Source organism: Chiloscyllium punctatum, chromosome 26 (assembly GCF_047496795.1).
Source record: "Chiloscyllium punctatum isolate Juve2018m chromosome 26, sChiPun1.3, whole genome shotgun sequence".
NCBI lineage: Eukaryota > Metazoa > Chordata > Chondrichthyes > Orectolobiformes > Hemiscylliidae > Chiloscyllium > Chiloscyllium punctatum.
In genome coordinates this window covers 25,541,458-25,566,139 of record NC_092764.1, presented here as the reverse complement: position 1 = coordinate 25,566,139, position 24,682 = coordinate 25,541,458, and the positions used below count along the sequence as shown (strand labels likewise).

The window sequence follows — 24,682 nt, the reverse complement described above, 5'->3', positions numbered from 1 at the left end:
GTTGGATCATATTTGTCATAATGATGCATTTCAGTATGACTCATTTTATTGTGTGTCTGTAAATAAATTATAAGATGGTTTGCCAGACACTTTTGTAATGTAAACCATATGCCCATTTAATGATTTTCTTTTGAACAGCAAACAAGTGTTATCTTCAATGAGTTGTGTGCTGAACCCAATGCCACAAAACTGACTGATCAGTATACTTAATTCCTTACATATTTTCAACCCTTGTTACCAATCTCATCTTGCCAATGACAGCCTGAGTTCTTTCATGCAGGTCATATTGGTAACATCATAACACAGTTAATCATACAATCAGATTTGCACAAAACCAGCCAGTAACACTCATTCCTTTTTTCTCGACCTAACCTACCCTAAACCAACATTTTCAAATGGTTAAGTTGCGAATGATGATAAAGTGATATCATGAGAACCACGTTAATGGGAATAAATGGAACCTCTTGGAATGCTCAGTTGGATGAAAAAAAAGCTACCAGATCTCTATCCTTCCATTAAAATATAAACTTTATGGGACTTTGTGCTACAATCCCCTTTGACCCAAGGAGAGTGTAGTGCCTGTGCAAACAACAAATGTTTGCTGCCCTTCTGCCAAGTTTATGGAAATTTGTTGGAAACTTAGGGACACTTGATACATCTGTCCCTAGTTTTCTGTCCCCATCAGAAAGGCAAAAGAGCAGAAAAGAAGAGAATTGAAACCACAGAAATGTAAATAGCTTTTTGTGTTAGTTTCTGTCTTTGTAGCAAGAAGCCACATTCCCAATGACCCTCATTGCTGCTGCAGTTTACCTGGCATTCCATCCTGACCTCTGGAGGCAGGCATAGCCATGAGAAAGGTTGACAAGGGGGTGCTGAGAGGAAAGTGTGGGGGGTGGTGGTGCAGTGGTGGTGGAAGGAGGAGGGAGAGTGGTGGTGGGGGTGGTGATTGATGGCAGGAAGGGAGATGTCAGGATCGTGCAACCAACCTGAACCCACAAGCCAAGGTGACTGGAGCCGAGGTATTGAAATCCAGGAATATCAAAAACAAGATTTCTTAACATTTAATGTATCTCCTAAGATCCCATTTTTATGTCATAGACATGTACAGCACAGGAACAGACCCTTTGGTCCAACTTGTCCATGCCGACCAGATACCCTAACCTAATGTCGTCCTATTTGCCAGCACTAGGCCCATATTGCTCTAAACCTTTCCTATTCGTGTAGCCATCCAGATGTCTTTTAAAATGTCATCTACCATCAATAAAGCTCTTCAATTCTAGTCCATGTTAATTGTATTATTAACAAGCTGTATTGTATGCAAATAATGAATACCCATTGGGGATACAGTATAGCCCTCTAAGTAGACTTAGATGATCAATGAGGCAGCTGGGTTAAAAGGTAAATGCTAATAATGTATGAACCTGTAAATAAATGTAAAAGCATTAAAAGATTGGCTTCACCCGGCTTCCTGGAATAGAACAGTCTCTTTCATAGATTCAACTGAGGAATCACCATCCCTGGTTTCACATACTGCTGTGGTCACTTTGCAGTCAGTTGACACCTTTCCGTTCATTGAAATGTTATGTGTGGTTGCAGACAGGCAACTCGACTTGCAGAATCCAAACCTTGTAAATATTTTGTATAAGGACCCTGAAGTACCATACACTACAATGGTCATGAAGAAAAGGCCTAGTACTTTGTTGTGAGATCATTTAAATGCTTTTATCTATTGGAACGTTGAAGGATTTGTTGAACCTTGAGTTAAACAGCCGTTTTTAAAAAAATTCCAGTAAATGTATATGCTTCCATAATTCTATAATTTTTAGAGCACAAAAGCTTGAGTGCTGCCAAAACCAGCTTCAGTTTCTCATTTCTTTTGGCAGAATTCTCTGCGGCTCTAGCCTCATTGACGTAAACAATGTAAGCCTTTGGGAACTAAATGAACACCAGCTTTTTCTATTTGAATAGTTCTCCTTTATCGAAGCCATAAATTTGACTCACTGTTGCTCTGATAGATAATCAACACATGCTCTGTTCCTGTGATCAACATTACTAAATGAACCTGAGTGACAAATTACCCTGCTTGTCAACTGACTATTAACATGACCAAGGTCTTTTTGTAAGTCCAAGATAGGATTCCAGTATTTAATTATGAAAGGGGCATTACTTTCCTCAAAATGCGTCAGGCAAATTGTTTATCCCTTAAAAAGTCCACGTTGGTTTCAAATGCTTCTACATGACAATTGTTATCACCTTAAATGAGACAGATGCACTGTGACCCTTTTTTTACTTCTTTCCCTCCAAAGAAAATCTGAACCAAATGCATGTTCTTGTCTTTTCAATGCAAATCTAACATAGTAAACTTTAATCTATTATTTTATTTGTTAAACTGTAAACTATATGATCAGTTAGTTGTTTTCTGCTCAGGAGTTAAATGCTAGATTATATTACCGACCGTTTACTTATACCGGATCATTAAAAGTTCATTTCAGGCAATGAATAGTGAATTGTCGTTGTTGCACTTTCTATAGTTTGTATTACGTCAAATGGAGAATGTTGGTGTTTATATGCATGTGGTGGGCAAGAATCATTAAATTACCAACAATTAAAGACATCAGTCTGTGAATTGAAGTTCACATCAGGATTTCTTCACTCGTTTCTGGGTTGAGCTCAGGCTTTACCCCCATTTGCGACCAAACCGATTGAAGTTGAATCCTTTCAGAAACCATTAGGCAAGGCTGAATTGGTACTAGACTATCCCAAAATGTAAATTTGCACATTCGATGAAACTGAGGCATTATAATTTGAGTAACTGGGCACATCTTGTTCAGTTTAGAAATCAGTCCAATGCTAATAGAACTGTGGGGAAGAAAATGAACGAGAATTCACTGGAGACTATTGAAGGGATAAAGAAGTTCTCCTTTCAAAGAATGTGTACACAGCTCAAATGCACTGAAATTAGTAAACAAAATTTGAAAATACTGGAAATACTCAGCTGGTTAGGCAGCTTCTTAGTGGAGTTATGAACAGAAATTGACTGACCTGACCTCTTGGGGGTCAAACTGATTGGCCAGTGGAAATGATGTGGTGTTCTCCTTGGAGTGGTTTGGTCATCAAAGAAATGTTTGGTCTTCATTAAATCCAGAAAAGGCTGGTTTGGTGGTGGGTTTGAGTCAGAAAGGAGAACTTTGAGATTTTATCTTCCACCTGACTGAAAGATGTCTGTTTCTTTAGGTTAAAATTCCAGTATTTCAGGGCAATGACTTTTCATTAGAATTGGGCAAAAGCTGGAGATTTATATATTTTTGAGTAAATCCAGAAGCTAGGAAAAGGGGACAAAGATGGAGGGATAAAATCAAGGGGCAGGGTATTAGGGTAGCAAGTAGTGACCCATTACTTCAGAAAATGAATGATGATGATACAAAAGATCCATTTCTAAAGCAATTGATCTCTACTTGCCACCTTCATGGGATGTGGCATTGCTACCTTGTCAACATTTATTCCCTGTCCATTTATTTGTCTTTGAGAAGGTGCTTGTGAGCTGTCTTCTTGAACTGTTGTGATCCAAATGGTGTAGGTAGACCTACAACTAGAAAGGGAATTCCACGGTTTGATTCCAGTGACAATGAAGGAACAGTGATACATTTCCGAGTCAGCATGGTGAGTGGCTTGGAGGGGAACTTGTGATGGTGTTACATGTATCTACTGCCCTTGGCCTTCTGAATGGAAGTGTTTGTGTGTTTGGAAGATACTTGTCGAATTTCCATAGTGATCCATTCTGGTCTCTCCTGTGCATCCGTTGTGGTGAATTAACTGGTTTCATGGAAGGACCCTTCAATTTTTGAACAACTTAGTTTTATTTTAAAGCAGCACTTGTTTATTTTCATCAAAGGAAAAAAATGAGCTTTTGGGAGCCAAAGACCAAAAACAACAGGACTGTTTAATATTTTTAAAAATGGCCTTGCCATGTAGCAGGATTTTGAAGGACTCTTTTGGAGACTCTATTGCAGGAAAGTTTTCTTTTTAAATTCTACTAACGCACATGTTTAAACAATTAGAATCTGAATCCTTTTGCTGAGTGTTCTTAATTTACAAAAAATCAAGTACTATAGAAGCTACCATCATGTATTGTGCTTATGATCATTGGAATAAGAGGCCATTTTAGTTCCTCAAGCCTGCTTCACTATTCAAGTAGATCATAGCTGATTCTTTGTTTACCTTGATTCCCATGCCCTTAAAACTTTTTAAAAATTTGCTCATGGGATCTTCATTGGCAAGGCCAGGATTTATAGTCCCAACATAATATCCCAAAGGTCACATTGCTATGGGCCAAGAATTACATGTAGGCCAGACCAGGTAAGGATGGCAGATTTTCTTCCCTAAAGGACATTAGTGAACCAGATGGGTTTTACATGGTTGCCATCAGACTAGCTTTTTATTGAATACAATATTCACCAAATGTCATGATGCCAAAATAGAGCCTGAGACTGGGAATTACAAGTCTTGTGACAGTCCACCCCTGCCTCGCAATGACATGATGCTGTCTAGTAAACTCAATGCTTTGTTAATGTTAAACTTTATGTTTTGTTGCATTCCTTAAAAAAAAGTTTAAAGTACATTGAATCCAAACATTGCATTACCAATTATAGAATGGTTATGTTGTAGGCCTTTTCAGAATCGGTAATGTGTGGTGATCTAGTTACAATGTCTCCGATCAAGCATTCCATTGGTTGGAAGCAACATCAGTTACCTCTCTGTAATCCTGCCGATGTGTGGATTTTGCAGCCTTTTGAGGGTATCACTTGCCTATTGCAAAGATGCAAATGTTTCACAAAGGCTGCTAACTTTATATTTTTAAAGTCCAAAAATTCTCTGTTCACAGTTGCTGCCTGACTTGTCTCGTACCTCCAGCACTTTCTGTTTTTATATTACAGTGTATAATATTAGTGTGGGTTAATGGATTCAAGCTGGCAACACAGGCTGGGAAGTGTATCTGTACAAAGTTAAAAATCACACAACACCAAGTTCTAGTCCAACAGGTTTATTTGGAAGCAATAGCTTTCGGAGTGCTGCTCCTTCATCAGGTGGTTGTGTATCTGCATTTGCATGTGTTTATGTGTAGCCATCAATAGATTATGGGTCAGCTCTGGTACAGTCCAGATTGAATAGTCTGACTCATGCCTTTATTACCTCTAGTTTGAGCTGTTCTGGTGCTTTTTTTGATTGATGTACTATCTTCAACCTTCCACTAACTTGGGTTCATCCAATACTCAGCTGCATGTATCCTAAATTGTGTCAGGGCCTGTTCAACCATTGCCCCAGTCTCAAGGACTTATAATAGTAAATGATCCATTAAAGTTTAAATCTTTGTTTCCAAATGCCAGCCTTGCTTTGACCTCTCCAAGCTCTGTAACCTCGTGAGTCCAACAACTCCTTTGAGATCTCTGCATTCTTCCCCCAATTCTGATCTCTTACACATTTCTGATTTTAAACATTTCACCACTGGTGGCAATGCCTCTAGATGCCTGAACATTAAGCACTGGAATTTCCTCCTTTAAATCTGTCCACCTTACTTAACTTCTTTAAGGCACTCCTTGAACGTTACTTCCTGACATCTCTTTCATATGACTCAAGGTATTTGACAATGCTCCTGTGAATCATTGTGGGACATTTACCACATTATAGGTGCTACTTGATGTTGGCAGTCATATATAAGAGAATACATGGAAAATGGACTTCGGGCTCATAAATATCTCTACTCTGTTGTATGTGTACTTTGACTTTAAGAGAGTTCGCACTTAACAACTCTGTGCTGTGTGAGTTGTCACTTTGTGTGCCTACTGTGGGACTGCAAGCTGCACACTCTGAAATCAGTTGGTTTGTTATAATGTCTGCTTCATTACTTATTATATATTTTACTGTTTTAAATAAACTAACCCATAGAATCAAGTCAATCCATGATGAGCAATTGATCAATAGATCAGGTCAAATAGAAGTCAAAGGTGCTTTGCGCAAACACTTATGAAATGTCACACTGCTGTAATAAGTTAAATGCACTTTGGAATAATTGCTGAAGTGCAGCTTAGCTTTTGTGTTATCAGTTAGATTCTGGTGGGAGGGTCCCAAAAGAGCTGCCAACCTGCTGACTGTATTAGAAGTATACCGTGGCGTTTGAACCATGACTCATTCTCCAATAACACCATTTACGTTATTCGCGTTATGTTCGAAAAGCAGCTACTAGTGCATACAATTTGCTGTGTTGCAAAGTGCACTTGAGGCTGTTGCATTGTAAATTACGTATCTTACAAATGAGTAGACAATATGCAACCATTTTTTATATTGTGTTGACAAACGTTTGGAGAGAGTGCAGTACCTTGGCTTGCATCATCAGGACAAATTATTCACCTCCTAGCAACTGTGGTTTAAACCTGGAGCACTCATTACTCCGGGTCTTTTTACTGCCAGTACTGAAATTGACGAGGATAAAAGTTCATTATCCTAGCTTTCTTTCCACTAATACTGTTCTCCCACATTCTTGTTGCTTATACTTAAAGCCATATTTTATTGCAGATATTAATATAGGGACTGTGTCCTCCTGCTGAAAGCAACCATCTGGAATAGAAAAAAACTGACCTGAAACTGACATGGTTGTTTATGACTTGGAGAAAAGGGAGCACTTCTGTTTTTACTAAGTGTATGATTAGTTTTTTTTGGTGACAGTTTAGGGAAAAGGTTTCTTATTGTGAGTATAGCACTTCAGTTTCCAAACTGTGTAATGTTCAGACCACCTAAAGTTGTAGGTTAACTAGAAAGCTCACCATCCTCAGATGCAAAATGTCGCTCCTAATATCAAGGTTACTAAGAATTTTTTGCATTCTTCCTGGCAGCTCCTTACATCCTCTATCTATGTTAAATGTTGCATTGAAACTTGAATGACTTTGGACCTCTGGGGGAGTACAGAGTTAGCACTGGTGGATTGACTGCCCGTTTCTATGATAGAGCCTATAAGAGGTGGTCAGTTCACAACCACCTGCTTTACACCCTGTCAAAGTTTGAGCTCATTCATTGCTACGGTGCTTGAGATCTTTTAACTTTATCTGCAATCATGTTTGGGACTTCTAGTTGGAATTTTAAATGTGAGATTTCCTTGTTGTACTTCATCCTTTAAATCCTTTAATATAAAGTTTTAACTGAAATGAATTTTTAAAAAATTCAAGACCGAATGATCCTCACAGATAAAAGGTGTCATGGATTCAATCCCCAATCTGACATGGATTAACGGATGTTAGCTGGAATTTGACAGCCATTCAGTGAGCTCTCTTGGAAAGGAGTGAGGTCAGTGAAGGTCTGGGCTGAGCCATACCGTCTTATATGGTTGAATAACTTACCCACAAAAACTTTCTCGGCTCACCAACTATTCTAAGGTGGAGGTGAAAATGACACACTGGCAAAAGGAATAGAGCCATTTTAAGAAGAATAATGGAAACATCCTTCTAGGAATACAACGAAGTGGTGGTGTTTTCCTGCTTGAACTTCTTAATTTAGCTGTGAAACTGTTGTCATATCCAGGGGGTCAGTTTATCTCCAAGGGTAGGAATCTGCCGTTGCTGTAGTCAGTTAAAGTAGTTTGACAAGCTTCTGTGATAGGCTTTTACAAAACAGTCTGAGGAACAGAAAGTTTCAATCTTTAACCCTGAAAATTGTATACCGTTAACCAGCTATAGAACATGAGAGTTAAAGGGTGAGTGCTTTTCAAATGTACAATTTAAATTGCATACTGCAGTGTTCATAACATATAAATAGGAATGCCGTAGCTTGAAATGTAAGAGACATAAGAAATTGGTGCTTGATGAAAGTGTGGTTGTAATTATAAATGATAATTCATATGACAGATGGAACAATAGACTGGATTTTTCTGAGGGCCTTGGGACTTTAATCTGGCGACTATGAAGGCATTCAGAACTCATGATTGTGAGTAAAACGGACTCCACAATCTTCCTGGAGACAATCTCTAATTGACTTCGGAGGCTTCCAGCTCAATCAGGCCAGCCACTGGATAAAAGCAAATTACTGCGGATGCTGGAATCTGAAACTAAAAGAGAAAATGCTGGAAAATCTCAGCAGGTCTGGCAGCATCTGTAAGGAAAGAAAAGAGCTGACGTTTCGAGTCTAACTGACCCTTTGTCAAAACTAAATAAAGGGGAGAAATAGGGAGATACTTATATGAGGCTGAGAGAAGGTGAGTCATGGCTCCAGAAGCAAAGGTAGCAATAAAGAGATGATAATGACAAGTGCATAGAGGGATTATAGGGAGGTTAGGAGCTGTGAATGACCAAGGCTGAAGCCAGTGCTATGTGACAAAATATGTGGGGAGTGGGGGATGGGGGGAGGGGTGAAGCAGAGGCAAAATGGAAAACCAGGAGAAGGGTAGCAAAGGGGGAAGAGGAGAGATAAAGGTGATGAGAGAGTGGGGAGCGAGAGAAAGAGAGACAATCAAGAAATAAGAGGTACAGAACAGTGTAAAAAATATATTAAAAAATAAATAAAATAAATGAAATAAAATTATCTGAAGTTGTTGAATTCAGTGTTGAGACCGGCAGGCTGTAACGTGCCTAATCGGAAGATGAGATGCTGTTCCTCCAGTTTGCGTTGAGTTTAGATTACTTATAGTGTGGAAACAGGCCCTTCGGCCCAACAAGTCCACACTGACCCGCAGCCCACCCAGACCCATTCCCCTACATTTACCCCTTTACCTAACCCTACAGGCAATTTGGTATGGTCAATTCACCTAACCTGCACATTTTTGGATTGTGGGAGGAAACCGGAGCACCTGGAGGAAACCCACGCAGATACGGGGAGAATGTGCAAACTCCACACAGAGAGTCGCCTGAGACAGGAATTGAACCCAGGTCTCTGGCGCTGTGAGGCAGCACTGCTAACCACTGTGCCACCATGCCGCCCACTACCTTCACTGGAACATTGCAGCAGGCCAAGGACAGACATGAAGGCTGGTGGGTGGAAGGTGAGAACAAGAGGGACCCTATCCTTGTTTTGGGAGGGGAGGGAGGGGGTGAGGGTCGTGGTGCGGGAGATGGACTGCACGCTGTTGAGAGCCCTGTCAACAACGGTAGGTGGGAAGCCATGGTTGGAGAAGAAGGAGCACATATTAAGAGCACCACTTTGGAAAGTGGCCTCATCGGAATAAATGCGGCAGAGGCGAAGGAGCTGAGAGAAAGAGATAGAGTCCTTACAGGACGTAGGGTGAGAAGAGCTGTAGTCCAGATAGCTGTGGGAGTCAGTGGGCTTGTAATGGATATTAGTGGATAGACTATTACTGAAAGTGGAGACAGAAAGGTCAAGGAAAGGAAGGCAAGTGTTGGAGATGGTCCAGGTGAAGGTGATGGAGGGATAGAAACTGGAAGCGAAGTTTATGAAATTTTCCAGGTCAGGACGAGAGCATGAAGCCACACCGAAGTAGTCATCGATGTACTGATAAAGCAGTTGTGGGAGGGGACCTGGGTAGGCCTGGAACAAGAAATGTTCCACATACACCATGAAAAGGCAGGCATAGCTAGGACCCATGTGAGTACCCATTACTACACCTTTGATTTGGAGAAAATGGGATGAGTTGAAGGAGAAGTTGTTGAGAGAGAGAACAAGTTCAGCCAGGCGGAGGAGAGTGGTGGTGGATGAAGATTGTTTGGGCCTCTTCGAGAAAGAAGTGAAGAGCTTTCAAGCCGTCTTGGTGTGGGATGGAGGTGTAAAGAGATTGCACATCCGTGGTGAATAGAAGGTGGTTATGGCCTGTGAATTGAAAGCTGTCAATGTGTTGCAAGGCATCAGAGGAATCCCGGATGGAGGTGGGGAGAGAATGAACCAGAGGAGTGAGGATGGAGTCGAGGTAGGAGGAAATAAGTTCAGTGGGGCAGGAGCATGCTGACACAATGGGCCTGCCGGGACAGTCCTCCTTGTGGATTTTGGGGAGTAGGTAGAACCGGGCTGTCTGGGGTTGGGAGACTGAGGTTGGAAGCTGTTGGGGGGGAGGCATCCAGAGGAAATGAGATCAGTCACAGTGTTGGAAATGATGGCTTGATGCTCAGTGGTGTAGTCATGCCCCAAGAGAAAGTAGGAGGAGGAATCTGAGAGTTGGCGCTCAGCCTCTACGAGGTAGAGGTCAGTGCGCCAGACACCAGCAGCACCCCCTTTGTCAGCAGGTTTGATGACAAGGTTGGGATTGGACCTAAGGGAGCGAAGGGCAGAAAGTTTGGATGGAGAGAGGTTGGAATGGGTAAGAGGGGCAGAGAAATTAAGGCGGCCAATGTCCCATTGATAATTGTAAGTGAAAGATCAAGGGCAGGAAATTGTCCTGGCGGGAATGTCAATTAGAGGTGGAATGTTGGAGGGATGTGAAAGGATCTGTGGCGCGGGGGGAGGACTCTTGCCCGAAGAAGTGAGCACGAAGGTGAAGGTGACGGAAGAAGAGCTCAGCATCATGTCGAGCCCGGAATTCATTGAGGTGGGGACGTAAGAGTACAAAGCTGAGTCCTTTGCTGAGAACAGCACGCTCAGCCTCAGAGAGGGGAAGGTCAGAGGGTATGGTGATCACATGGCAAGGGCTGAGGCTGGAAGAAATGGGATTGAGAAATTGAGACTGTTGGAAGGTGCAGGGTGGGCAGGGGTGTGGATGAGAAGTTGAAGCTCCACCACTAAGCACATCTTCTCTTCCCTCTCCCTGTCTGCATTCCGCAGAGATCTTTCCCTCCGGGACAACCTAGTCCACTCCTCCATCACACCTAACACCTCTCCCATCACACACGGCACCTTCCCATGCAATCGCAGATGGTGCAACACCTGCTCCATTACCTCTTCCCTGCTCACCATCCAAGGCCCCAGACACTCATTTCAGATTAAGCAGCGTTTCACTTGTACCTCTTTCAATTTGGTCTATTGCATTCGTTGCTCCCAATGTCTATATCGGAGAGACAAAACGCCGACTGGGTGATCGCGTTGCTGAGCGCCTTCAGTCTGTATGCAATCAGGTCCAGGACCTTCCTGTGGCTTGCCACTTCAACACCCAATCCTGCCCACATGTCTGTCCTTGGCCTGCTGCAATGTTCCAGTGAAGCTCAACACAAACTGGAGGAACAGCATCTCATCTTCCGATTAGGCACGTTACACCCTGCTGGTCTCAACATTGAATTCAACAACATCAGATAATTTTATTTCATTTATTTAATTTATTTTTTAATATATTTTTTACACTGTTCTGTACCTCTTATTTCTTGATTGTCTCTCTTTCTCTCGCTCCCCACTCTCTCATCACCTTTATCTCTCCTCTTCCCCCTTTGCTACCCTTCTCCCCTGTTTTCCGTTTTGCCTCTGCTTCACCCCTCCCCCCATCCCCCACTCCCCACATATTTTGTCACATAGCACTGGCTTCAGCCTTGGTCATTCACAGCTCCTAACCTCCCTATAATCCCTCTATGCGCTGTCATTATCATCTCTTTATTGCTATCTTTGCTTCTGGAGCCATGACTCACCTTCTCTCAGCCTCGTATAAATACCTCCCTATTTCTCCCTTGTTTTGGCTTTGACAAAGGGTCAGTTAGACTCGAAACGTCAGGTCTGCCAGATCTGCTGAGATTTTTCAGCATTTTCTCTCCAGATCAAATATCTGGCATCTCAACCACTACATAAATTGGGTCGTAGTGGAAGTGCAAATGCAAGATTGGACTCGGGTGCAGTTGCACATATTTCAGCTGTCTCTCTTTATGTCAATGGAGCCTTTGGCTCTAATGATTCCTCTGACATACCATAGTGAGACCTTCATCGTTGGGTTGGCAGACCATTCCAGTGCCAGATGAAATACAACAATGCTGCAAAAGTGTCTCAACAAGCATCAGTGCAATTAATGCGCTTCCCAATCTAATCTGGGAAAGATTGCCAGCAGCAAAAGTGCATCAGGGAATGCAACTCGTCTCTTTTTAAATTGTTTTGAGATTGAGAAGTATTAATGATAACTGTGTATTGTTATTAATTCACGATATGAATCGAGTCAAGTTAAAAGTTTGAGTTCAAGCTCTATTCAAGGCATGAGTAAAATATCTGCATTGATACTGCAATGTATCACTGAGAAAGTACTGCCCTATTGAAGGTGTTATCTTTAGGGTGAGATTTTAAACTCAGGCCCTGTCAACTTTCTCACATGCCATTAACGATCTCACTATTTCAGAGAACTCTAGGAGTTTCCTATTGGATGCTTTGTCAAATATTTACTCCACAACTGCTCTCAGTAACACAGGTAACTTAGTCAAAATGTAGCTTGTAAGGTCATGCTGTGTATATCTCATAACCATATTTCCTGCATTAAACTGTCAATATTCCTGCAAGTTGTTGATTGTAAAGTTATTCCAGGGCACCCTAAGATTATGGAAATGCTACATAAATACAGGTTAGGAGGAACTGTTTCAAGTAAATTCAATATCACCTAACATTATATCGACAAACTTGCAGTGTCAGAACTTCAGAAATGAATTCATCCTAACAATGTAAATTACATTCATACGAAGGAATTTTCTTCATTTTTAATGCATCATTTTTAATGGCCTAGCCTGGTCACATTTGAGTTTTGTGATATCAGAGACTTTGAAAGTAGACCATCTGACAGAGAGTTTATTTGTAATGAGTCAACCTAACATGTGAGTTGATCAACAAAGGTTTGTCTTCACAACTACTTTGCAAGGAATTGTCAGTTAAACTGGGGAATGAAAGATGAAGTGAAACTGCTGAAGGTTTTCTTGCTCCTTCAGTCAAGACCATGATGATTTCCAAACTTCTCCAGCGTTTTCAGGAAATGCAGTACTCTGCTGTTGTGTACACTCTGCTAGTAACTTACAGCAGTTCTCTTGTTGGTGATCACTTCAACAACACAAAAATAAAGTGCAATTACATGACTTAAAACATCCCAAACTCTCAGTATTATTAGACAGAATTTGATGCTAGGCTACACAAGAAGATATTAGGGACGTAACCAAAAATTCAGTCAAAAGATTAGGTTTGAAGGAGTGTTTTAAAGGAAGAGGATATGGATAAACAACGAGAGGTTTAGAAAGAAATTCTAATATTGGAGGTTAGGCAACTGATAGCACAGATGCTAATGGTTATAAGTGAGATGTAAAAGTACGCTAGAATTAGTAGAATGCAGAGATATAGTCATAGAGTTATACAACAAAGAACTAGCCCCTTTGGTCCAACTTGTCCATGCCGACCAGATATCTTAAACTGATCTAGTCCCATTTGCCAGCATTTGGCCTGTATCCCTCTAAGCCCTCCCTATTCATGTAGCCATCCAAATGCCTTTTAAATGTGGTAGATGTACCAGCCTCCCTGACTTCCTCTGACAGCTCATTCCATACACACACCACTCCGTGTGAACATGTCGCTCCTCAAGTCATTTTTAAATCTTACCCCTCTCACCTTAAACTTATGCTCTCCTAGGTTTGGACTCCTCTATCATGGGAAAAAGACCTTGTCTATTTACCCTATCCATGCCCCTCATGATTTTATAAACCTCTGTAAGGTCACCCCTCAGTCTCCACTCCAAGGCAAAAAAGCCCCAGCTTATACAGCTTCTCCCTGTAGCTCAAAACCTCCAATCCTAGCAAAGTCCTTGTTAATTTTTTCTGAACCCTTTCAAGTTTAACAGCATATTTCCTATAGCAGGGAGCCAAGCACTGAACACAGTATTCTAAAAGTGGCCTCACCAATATCCTGTATAGTTGCAATGTGACATCCCAACTCCTATCCACAATGCACTGACCAATTTGTTTGATGGGGTTGAGGAACTTTTGAGATAAAGACACTTATTTTTGGTTTAATAATTGCCATCAGACCTTTATGAGGAATTAACAGAAAGACTAATATTGAGAAGGGGTTTGTTTTGGCTCCATTAATATTGACTATTGAAAATGTTCTTTTTAAATCACTCCATTTTGAACTGGAGTCTCCAGTAGCTAACCTGTTTGAGATGCTCAGCATTGGCTAATGTAGTAAGTTTGCTGCTAGAATCCTCCATTGTTCTCAAGGCGCTTGTCAAAGATATTGCAGGAAGCTCTATTCTTTATTGTCGTCACTCAGAGAGTCTGTAGTTACATGAAGAATTCTTTCTGACAATAAACTCATTATGGAAATATTAGAACTGGTGTCACCAGAGTGTTGAAAGTTAAATCAATGCCAGGTCAGCTAGGTGGTCTCTGTATGTAAAATAATTGACTTTATCCAGCAGAGATTTGGGGGAGTTTCACTTTTGAGATGCTTTGGCTGAGATACCATTTTGGCAGGGTCAGTAACACCCCTGAATTACCAGAGGAAAGCCATAATAACCCAGCAAGGCTTCCATTCTCTTTCTATCTGCAAATCAGCATGTATTTGAGTCGTATTTAGATTAGTGGCACAGCTAGACAAGGTTTTTAAAAAATACAATTATTAAAAATTGGTATTTTTATGAACTGGTAACACACACTTTTTAAACAACATATATTTATGCCATGCAATTTGGATAGGAATGTGTTAACATGGCTTAAACTGAAACCTGTAGAAAATTGACTCTGAGTTTTAAAGTTGTAATTGCAGTATCAACTGTGGTGCCCGCAGTTCAGTATCCAGACAAGTGGCAGTCCCCTGTTTGAAACTTGTCGCTGTCCTGCCTAGTTTTCAGAGAAAATGCTGTGTATGTCTGGATAAAGGATTATTTATCATTCTTGTACCTCTCTCTCCTGCCAGCTGTAACAGTTAGAAATTTCAACATTTGGAGACTAAGGAAAGACAGAAGCACTACACCTAACGTTTCAATTTATCACAAGGTCTACGAAAAATGTTCACTGGATTCTGAAAGTAAACTTTATAAGTTAGATCCGACACCTTTTTGGAATTGCATTCTCCATGGTACTGAGCTGAAGGGAGACTTGCCTGCTGAACAAACTCTTCTAGTCACAGAGGCCGACAGCATAGAAAAAGGCTCTTTGGCTCATTGCATCCACGCCAGTCAAAAACAAACACCTAACTATTTTAATCCTATTTTCTACCACTTGGCTCTTAGCCCAGTATGCTTTGGCATCACATCTAAATCATTCTTGAATGTAATGAGGGTTTCTGCCTCTCCCACCCTTACAGGCAGTGAGTTCCAGATTCTCACCACCCTCTGGTTGAATACGTTTTTCCTCACATCTCGTCTGAACCTTCAGTCTCTTACCTTAAATCTGTGCCCTCATCCCCTCCCCCACCATCATTGATTCCTCCATCCAAGGGAAAAGTTTCTCCCTGTGTACCCTACCTCCACCTCTCATAATCTTATACCCCTCTATCTCCTCTGTTCTGAGGAAAACAACCCCAGTCTGTCCAATCTCTCTTTGTAAGTGAAATTCTCCAGCCCAGGCAACAACCTGGTACATCTCCTCTGCACCCCCTCCAGTGCTATCACCCCCCTCCTATATCCACCGCAGCCCCTCCAGTGCTGTCATCCCCCTCCTATATACTCTGCATCCTTTCCAGTGCTATCACACCCCCTCCTATATCCTCTGCACTCCATCCAGTGCTATCACCTCCCTCCTATATCCTCTGCACCCCCTCGAATGCTATCACCCCCTCCTATAGTGTGGATTCCAGAACTGCACACAATACCGTAGCTGTGGCCCTATTAAAATTTTATACAGTACCAGCATAACTCGCTGCTCGTAAACACTATGCCTCAACTAATAAAAGCAAGTATACCATATGCTGCCTTAACTGCATTAAGCAACAGCCTTGATACATTAATGAACCAATATGCACGCACACCAAGGTCCCTCTGGTCCCTGGTGCTTTTTGGGGTCCGACTGTTCATCATGCATTCCCTTGCTTTGTTTGTCCTATCCAAGTGCATAACCTCACATTTGGCTGGATCTAATATCATTTGCCACTGACCAGCCCATCTATATTTTCTTGCAGTCTAAGTCTATCTTCCTCACTATTTGCCATCCCACCAATTTTCGTATTATCTGCAAACTTACTGCTCAACACTCCCACATTAATGTTCTAGTCATTCACATTAGCCACAAGCAAAACGGGTCCCAGCACAATTCCCAGTGGGACTCTACTGGACACAGACTTCTTGATAGCTTTGTTCCAACGTTGGTTTGAATCACAGGATAGTTGCAGAAAAGGAAAACCATTATATTCATGTTTAGCATGAGACTTGCTAAATCTTACCTCACACTCTTTAGAAATTACTCCTGTGTGGAGAATTTCCTGATCCCTGTACAAAATGTAGCTGGTACTAGAATCCATGATTCTTCTTGAAACCTTTGTAGTTTAACTTGAAATAATGTTCTGGAACAACATTTTCCATAGACAATTATTTGTGTACCACTGTAAGACTAACTCTCAGCCTCCCATTAGACTGAAAAATGCACAATGCAAATTTTCACTACTTAGGTCTCTTTATAGTTCATCCAACACTTGCTCTGTTCTGTCTTAGTGACAAGTCTCTGAATTTAGACATCAAGTTCAGCAAAGTCCACTTTGCACTTAAGCTAAACCTGGCCTATGGTTGCACTTAAAAGGAGGGGAATGGTCGGAAATGATCAGGTTCTGGTGTGAAACCATACCACAGTATGGCAGTATCTTCAGGTTCAAAACTGAGAGGAAAGAAATTCTGCATAACCTTTATTTGACCTAGACTATCTACTGCTGACTCTGCAGACAGAAAAAAGTGGAGGAGATGTTTGATTTCCAGCTTTGATATCAGGCAGTGCATTGATCAAAGAAACTTTCCTGACAAGTAATGAATAATTGCATCCTGGAATCTCAGCAATGCCTTAAAATTAATTCTTCGAAAGCTGTAAATTTGGAAACTGATAACTTACTCATACATGCCTCACTGCTGTGAGCTCTGCTTCTCTGTGAAAATAATGCCATTCCTGAAGAATGAAGTAACTGAGGATATTGAAGCACAGCTTACTTGTCGATGTGAACATTTTAATTCACCCAAATGGTCTCAAAAATAAAATAACTCCTAACCAAAGGATTTGTGCACTGAGTGCATTGTATTCACTCAAAATCCAACCCACTAAGACTTATTTTTCAGTTATGTTGGAATGGACTTTACAGCCATTTTACAGGAACATGTTGTAATCACTAATTATTCACTTTCGTATTATGTTAAAAATATCTTCCATTTGCTCAAATTTCTCACAGATTTATATTGGCAATGGTTATGTAGGCTAGGCATGCTTATCAACTCTTTTCTGCCTACAGAACATAGAACAATACTGCACAGAACAGGCCCTTTGGCCCTCGATGTTGCGCTCACCTGTGAACTAATCTAGGCCCATACCCCTACACTATCCCATCATCATCCATGTGCCTATCCAAGGATTGTTTAAATCTCAATGTGGCTGAGTTAACTACATTGGCAGGCAGAGCATTCCATGCCCTTACCACTCTGAAAAAAGAACCGGCCTCTGACATCTGTTTTAAATCTATCACCCCTCAATTTGTAGCTATGCTGTGCAAGCTGGTGTCATCATCCTAGGAAAAAGACTTTCACTGTCTACCCTATCCAATCCTCTAATCATCTTGTTTATCTCTATCAAATCCCCTCTTATCCTTCTTCTTTCCAATGAGAACAGACCCAGGTCTCTCAGCCTTTCCTCATAAGATCGTCCCTCCAAACCAGGCAACATCCTGGTAAATCTCTGCACCTTCTCCGATGCTTCCACATCCTTCCTGTAATGGGGCAACCAGAACTGTACACAATATTCCAAGTGCGGCCGCACTAGCATTTTGTATAGGGTGCAGCATGAAATTACAGCTCTGGAACTCAATCACTCTACCAATAAAACCTAACACACTATGATGATGCTGGAAAGCTTCAAGCAAGTAATGAGCCAATTTCTCATGTTACAGGAATCTTTCCTTCCCAAATTACTACAATTGATCATTTTTCCAAAACAACAAATGGTACACATTTGATCCTTACTTCTATATAATATTATGTTCCATCAAATGCCTATATACTAAAGTTTGCTCCAGATGCAAATGCACAGTAAATTTCCATTCTTACATTTTACAATTGCAACATCTAAGCAGAATTCCAATAGGACCTTCAGTGCTAATTTTACAACTTGCCTGCTACAGTTCTTTGTCATTACTGTCTTTTTTCCTACGTTAAATGTTTACCCCACATGTCAACCAATGGACAAAATATTTCATCTATCATTTTCTTTTGGTTGTAGGTTTGCTCGCTGAGCTGGTAGGTTTGCTCTCAGACATTTTGTCACCATGCTAGCTAACATCATCAGTGAGCCTCTGGTGAAGCGCTGGTGTTCTGTCCCACTTTCTATTTATGTGGCTTGGTCTGTTGAGGTGGGTGATATCATTTCCAGTTCTTTTTCTCAGAGGCTGGTAAATGGGATCCAAATCAATTTGTTTGCTGATGAAGTTCTGGTTTGATTGCCAGGCCTATAAAAATCCCTCTGTGTGTCTCTGTTTAGCCTAGTAGCTACCTCCGATATGTCTTTAATGTATGTTAGTGTGGCTGGAGTGTTTGAACATGTTGTGTCTTCTTGTTTGCTTTTGTTGTTTAAGAATCAGCGGGCTGTGTTTGTCGGGTATCCATTGTTACTGAATTCTTTTCTTCTGATGCTTGTAGTTCCTGGATGCTGCAGTATGTTGTGACCCATTTATATAATGTCCTGATACAGCTCCATTTGTGGGTGTTGGGATGATTGCTCCTGTAGTTGAGTATCTGGTTGGTGTGTGTTGCTTTCTTGGAGATGCTGGTCTTCGGTTCACCATTGACTGTTCTTTCCACTGTGACATCTAGGAAGGGGAGTCTTGTTGTTGTTTGCTTCCTCTTTTGGTGAATGTATGCCAGTAAGGATTTGTTAATGATATTATAGGGTTCCTTTAGTTTGTTCCGTTTCATGACGATAAAGATGTCATCCAGATAGCGGACCCAAAGTTTGGGTTGGATCATGGAGAGGACTGTTTGTTCTAGTGTCTGCATCACTGCTTCTGCTAAGAATCCTGATATTGGTAATTCCCATGGGTGTCGCGTCAATTTGTTTGTAGTTTTTGTCGTTGAAGGTGAAGTGGGTAGTAAGGCACAGATCTACGAGCTTGAGGATGCTGTCCTTGCTAATGGAGTTGCTGCTGTCTGGTGTTTGTGTCCTTGATTCGTCAAGTAGTGAGATCAGTGTTTCTTTGGCCAGGCTGATGTTAATTGATATGAATAGAGCTGTTACATTGAAGGAGACCATGACTTTGTCCTCTTCTATATTAGTGTCTTTGACGTTCAGAAATTCTTGGGTGATGGATGGAGTGGCATGGGTCATCAACTAGGTGTTCTACTATGTTCTCAAAAATCACAATCATTTTCTTTCTCACTAAGAACCAAGGTGAGACAAGTGACAATATAACAAGGTGAAGGCAGGTGGATGGCTGGAACTGGAAGACAGAAAGATTAGATTAGATTAGATTAGATTAGATTACTTACAGTGTGGAAACAGGCCCTTCGGCCCAACAAGTCCACACCGCCCCGCCGAAGCGCAACCCACCCATACCCCTACATCTACCCCTTACCTAACACTATGGGCAATTTAGCATGGCCAATTCACCTGACCTGCACATTTTTGGACTGTGGGAGGAAACCGGAGCACCCGGAGGAAACCCACGCAGACACGGGGAGAACGTGCAAACTCCACACAGTCAGTCGCCTGAGGCAGGAATTGAACCCGGGTCTCTGGCGCTGTGAGGCAGCAGTGCTAACCACTGTGCCACCGTGCCGCCCAAAGGTGAAGGAAAAAGATGGCAGAGTGGAAAGCTAAATGAGTATTGAGTGTGATGGGATTTCTGAGAACTACAGCCTGCAGTCTTTAGCCCCTGTATAGACATGGCACCTCCCACCTGAAAAGTAAAACAAGTGAATAAAGCAACCCTCTCCCAAAGAAATTATCTTATTTATTTATCATTTGTTCTCCCCTTATTTCTTAACCATATAAAATGACCATATTTTTCTTGCACTTAATTTCATAAGAACATAAGATTTCAACATTTCCACTGAGATATAATTCATTTCTTCATTAATGTACAACAAAATGTGTTACATAACCTTAAAGGAACATTAAATCTTGGAAGAAATTAATTTGTGCTCAAGTATGAAATATTTTATACATTCAACAAAATAACTCAATAAAAATAAATTATGGTGTGTGTAATCCTCACAGTTATGGAACATATGAATCCAATGGAATTGACTTAAAACTACTCTGAATTTAGCAAGCGACCTAGCTGTGTTACTGTCATCACAAGGCAGCTAGGGGCAGGCAATAAGTACCTCATCCATGATATCTCGGTTTTAAGAAGGAATAAAAATAGATGTAATGTATCCATGTTTATTATTGTGCCTCTTTGCATATCAGGTTCACTCATAAATATTGTATCACACCTTACTGTTTGGTGCTCTGATTTTTAATATTACAAGGGCAAGCAATAAAACTGACAAAATGTTCACTCTTGCTCACTTGCAAATGAATCTGGATAGGTAACTAATTTATTTAATTTTGATTGGCTATTTCAGGCAGTTCCCCAAAAATGAGCAGTAATACCTCAGAACAGTCAAATGTAATTCAGCTCTCCTGCATGTCATTTTCTGTGTGATAAAGTCAGCATATTGGTTACAATGAAATTTTGATTTGACCTGTTGGCACCAGTTTGCAGGATTGGTGTTTACATTTCAGAAGTGATGTAACGTCAGTCAAAAGTCTTGGGATAGGATGAGGGCTTAAAAAGGTTCATTATAAATTCACATTGTTCATTGCAAGCAGTATTTGAAATATTTTGGAAATTGATCATCTGTATAATTATGGATTACATCTGGGCATGTTTGCAGTATCAATTTCAGCCAAAGCTGAAATACCTGTGGAAAATTGGAAAGTAACATTGGTTGGTTAAATCAGTCTATAAAGTATATAATCCATTCATCCATGCCTTTGATGATTCTAGACTTGATTATTCCTATGGGGTAATGTAATTCTGACTGGTCTCCCACATTCTACCCTTTGTAAACTACTGATCATCTAATACTCTGCTGCCCATTTCATAACTTGCAGCAAGTCCTGTTCCCCTGTCATTCCTACATTGGCTCCCAGTCAACCAATGGCTTGATTTTAAAGGTCTCACCTTTTGTGTGCAAATTCCTCGATTGCCTTTCCCTTTCTAATTTCTGCAATATTCTCCAGCTTCAGAGCCTGCTGGGATATCTCTGCTCTTCTACTTCTGGTCTGACATGCCTTCCCAGTCCTAATTCTCCATCACTGGTGGCTATACCTTTTAGTCATATAGGCTCTGAGTTCTGCAAGTGTGACCCTGTACATCTCCAGAAAGTAAAGGAATATGAAGAAATATTGTCACAGTATTACGATGGAAATTGAATTCTTGGCTCCATCAGGATCAAAAGCCTATTTTGGAAAGAAGTTCAACACAATGGACCTTGAGATTAGTTTCCATAAAAGTACTTGTCCCCTTAGCTGTTGTATGAATGCTTGCAATGAGTTTTCTTCTGTGTAACCAAACTCTTGCTAAAAGCAAACATTTGGTAGCAGATATAATTGGAATGAAATTACTGCACCATGTAATCAGTCAGGTGTGGTAACAATGAAATACAGACATTTAGTCTGTATTCTCAGCGCCAGAATGTCTAATTCCAAGCTTTGATTCATTGCTGGTTCCTATTCATTGCCTGTGAACATGCCTTTTTTACCCAGGTCTCACTTCCTCTGTCTCCAAATACCGATGATAAGGCATGCTTGTGTCAAACAAAGCTCAGACAAGAGTTTGTAATTTCTCTGTAGGGCAACTTCATTCTTGAGGCCCCTTGGAAAGAGAAATCTTTCCCAATGTCAATAATTTGAGGGAGAGTTAGCGGAGACACACAATGAGTTACGAGTTCCAAATCTGGAGTTTTGATTTGATTGGGATTGTGGGGTTCAGTTCCTTTTTTATATTAAGCAGGAGTCCTAGGTATCTGCTGTTAATATTCATTTAAAAAATGCTTAGGGTGTTCACTATCTTTTGATCTGCAAATTCATTATAAAATACAATAGACAATAGGTGCAGGAGTAGGCCATTCATCCCTTCGAGCCTGTACCGCCATTCAACATGATCATGGCTGATCATTCCTAATCAGTATCCTCATACTTAGGGTGTTCAGTATCTTTTGATCTGCAAATTTACACAATATCTATAACCTATCCAGAATTATATTGCTGAAGAGGTGTGAAGTTTAAGGAAAAAGATCTGTGGGCAAGCATAATTTACAACTTGACAGTCCTTAGTAATGTGTGTTAGTGTGTGTGTATATAATGTAGGATTCATTTTCTACACTTTCAAACATCAACCTATCACAAGGTTCATTAACTGTATAGAGTTATGTGTGCCAAGTAAAGGAGTGGGGAGCATATGACTGAAATCTAGTGATTTTTAAATAATTGGTAAATGCTTTTGTTCACACTGTATTCAGTGCACGCTTGTAATTTTAAATGATTTTGAAATTCAATCAAACAGGCCAAGTTGTTTTTAACAGAGGACAGTAGTCTGCTTTTCTTTGGGATTATAAGTTTGTTTTCTTCAGTATAAAAGTGGGGCTTGGCTTGGCATCTCGTTTGTAAATCAGGTAAAATTATCCTGAACATCACATCATTCCCACGCAGTTTCCTTTTCATTTATGTGATTAGTCCTGCCTTATTGAGTAAATTCACAGAACAGGATTCAAACTCTAGGCACAGTTTAATGCAGAAGAACACCAAACGATTGCAATTGTTACTGGCATAAATTATTCTAAATTCCTGCTGAATGGGGTCTGTTTGTGATTGCAGAATGCCTTGAGAAGTGTTTAGGTCTAAAAAGGGTGCAGTGATGTGCCTCTTGAACGTGCCTCCTGATGATAGTTTAGACACAAGTTGCAGCTGCATACAGTCTTGGGTATGGTAAGACAATGCTGGACATCAGCACACAGCACTGTAGCCAAGGGAGGAATTTAATGTCCTCCTCTGTAGTGAGCAGTCGTGTGGAGCTGGGAAGCAGGTATTCAATGGGGAGGGAGGGTGTGGGGTGCAAACCCCAACTTTCTTTTGCCTGTGCTTCAGTGAAGTCTTTGACAGGAAGTCCTATGGACTGTTGTCCCTTTCCATGGCCAACAGAGGCCTTGAGGTAGACAATTAAAGCCCATCTAAGGGACTGTTACCGATGCTTTTTAACAGTGGGTGGGAACCCACAAGTTCTCTCTTATGGCACTACTGAGCAATGCTGAACCTCCACCTCTGGTGCCAGCTCTTGGAGGAGGTACTTTATCCCCTGTTGTTCTTGACCTCGCCTTTGACCAGTTAAGTGTTTTGGTATAGTTCACTGAGTCTCCCAAAAGAGAAGTTAAATGGTTCACTCACTTGACAACCAGCCAGTGGTCAAGACTCTTGTTACTGTTGTTAACTATTGGCCTGAGCAACTCTACTTGACTGAAGTACTGTTAGTACAGAGGGGAAGAAAGGATTGCACTGTTGTGCTACCTTTAACTCGATAAAATACAAGTGCTTAACAGGAACATGTCAAACAAAATGAGACATCAAGCCGTGCAAGATGATGATAGGGCAAAGGATCAAATGTATGTTCAAAGAAGTAAATTTGAAATCGAGTCTGAAAGGAGAAAAGCAAGGTAGCGAAGCAGAGAGATTTAGGGAGGAAATTCCATAACCAAGGAGCTATTCCGTCAAAAGCATGGTAGCCATTAGAGGAAATATTAAAATAGTGGTTGAGAAGGTGTCAGTAAAAAGTTTTGTAGATGGCAAAGAGGGATTTGCAAGTAAAGGTGAAAGTTTTAAAACTGTGACACTGCTAATCAGGAGCCAATGTAGCTCAGAAAGCACAAGGATGACAGATGTGTTTTTTGTTGTCCTCTCCTTAGGTACAGAATAGAAGCTTTGCAGTACAGGATGTTTGCCATACAATCCCAAGCACTGATGGTTAGGGCATCAATTTAATATTTTGATATTTCACAAGTTGGTCCTAGTGTTGCCAGATTGGATGTAGAATGTCGTCAACATCAGTCGTTTCACAGGAGACCTCTTTTGTGGGGGAAGGGGAAGGCTGATTGTTCAAGTGGAGCTACAGTGTAAAAGGCAGACATGAAACAGTAACTGCCTTCAACAAAGCATTTCGTGTGAATTTTTCCTGACAGTGTTATATGTAGCGGCTTTGCAGTGTATTTTGCGATTTAATGCCTATCGTTTAGAACTTAAAATTTGTTGGTGGTTTCTGTGTTTATTCCAATATATTTATCTGAGCCATAAATCCCTGAAATTTTGATACATTGAGCTCCCTCCCTCTCTCTCTCTCTTCATTTAAAACGGTCTGGATATGGGTGCAACTGGATAGCCTAGTATAGGGGCATGGACCATAAGTGTGATAGTGGGGGATAAACAGTACATAGTCTGGCTTTGGAAATGTTGAGGGCCATGGGAGGAGGGTAGGGGCATCACATTGATGATTTTTCATCTCGAATCATATCCTAGCCATAAGAGGTAGGATCAAATATAGGTTATCAAGGCCAATCCATCAAGCAATGATTATGAAGAGTTTTGCCTGAAGTGTG

The 24,682-nt window shown here is 40.9% G+C and overlaps 1 protein-coding gene across 2 annotated transcripts in view; it reads left to right on the top strand.

The window, feature by feature from the left end:
- The window catches only part of cmip (c-Maf inducing protein), a 222,347-nt gene that overhangs the window by 84,022 nt on the left and 113,643 nt on the right, over positions 1–24,682 (top strand). The window lies entirely within an intron of this gene.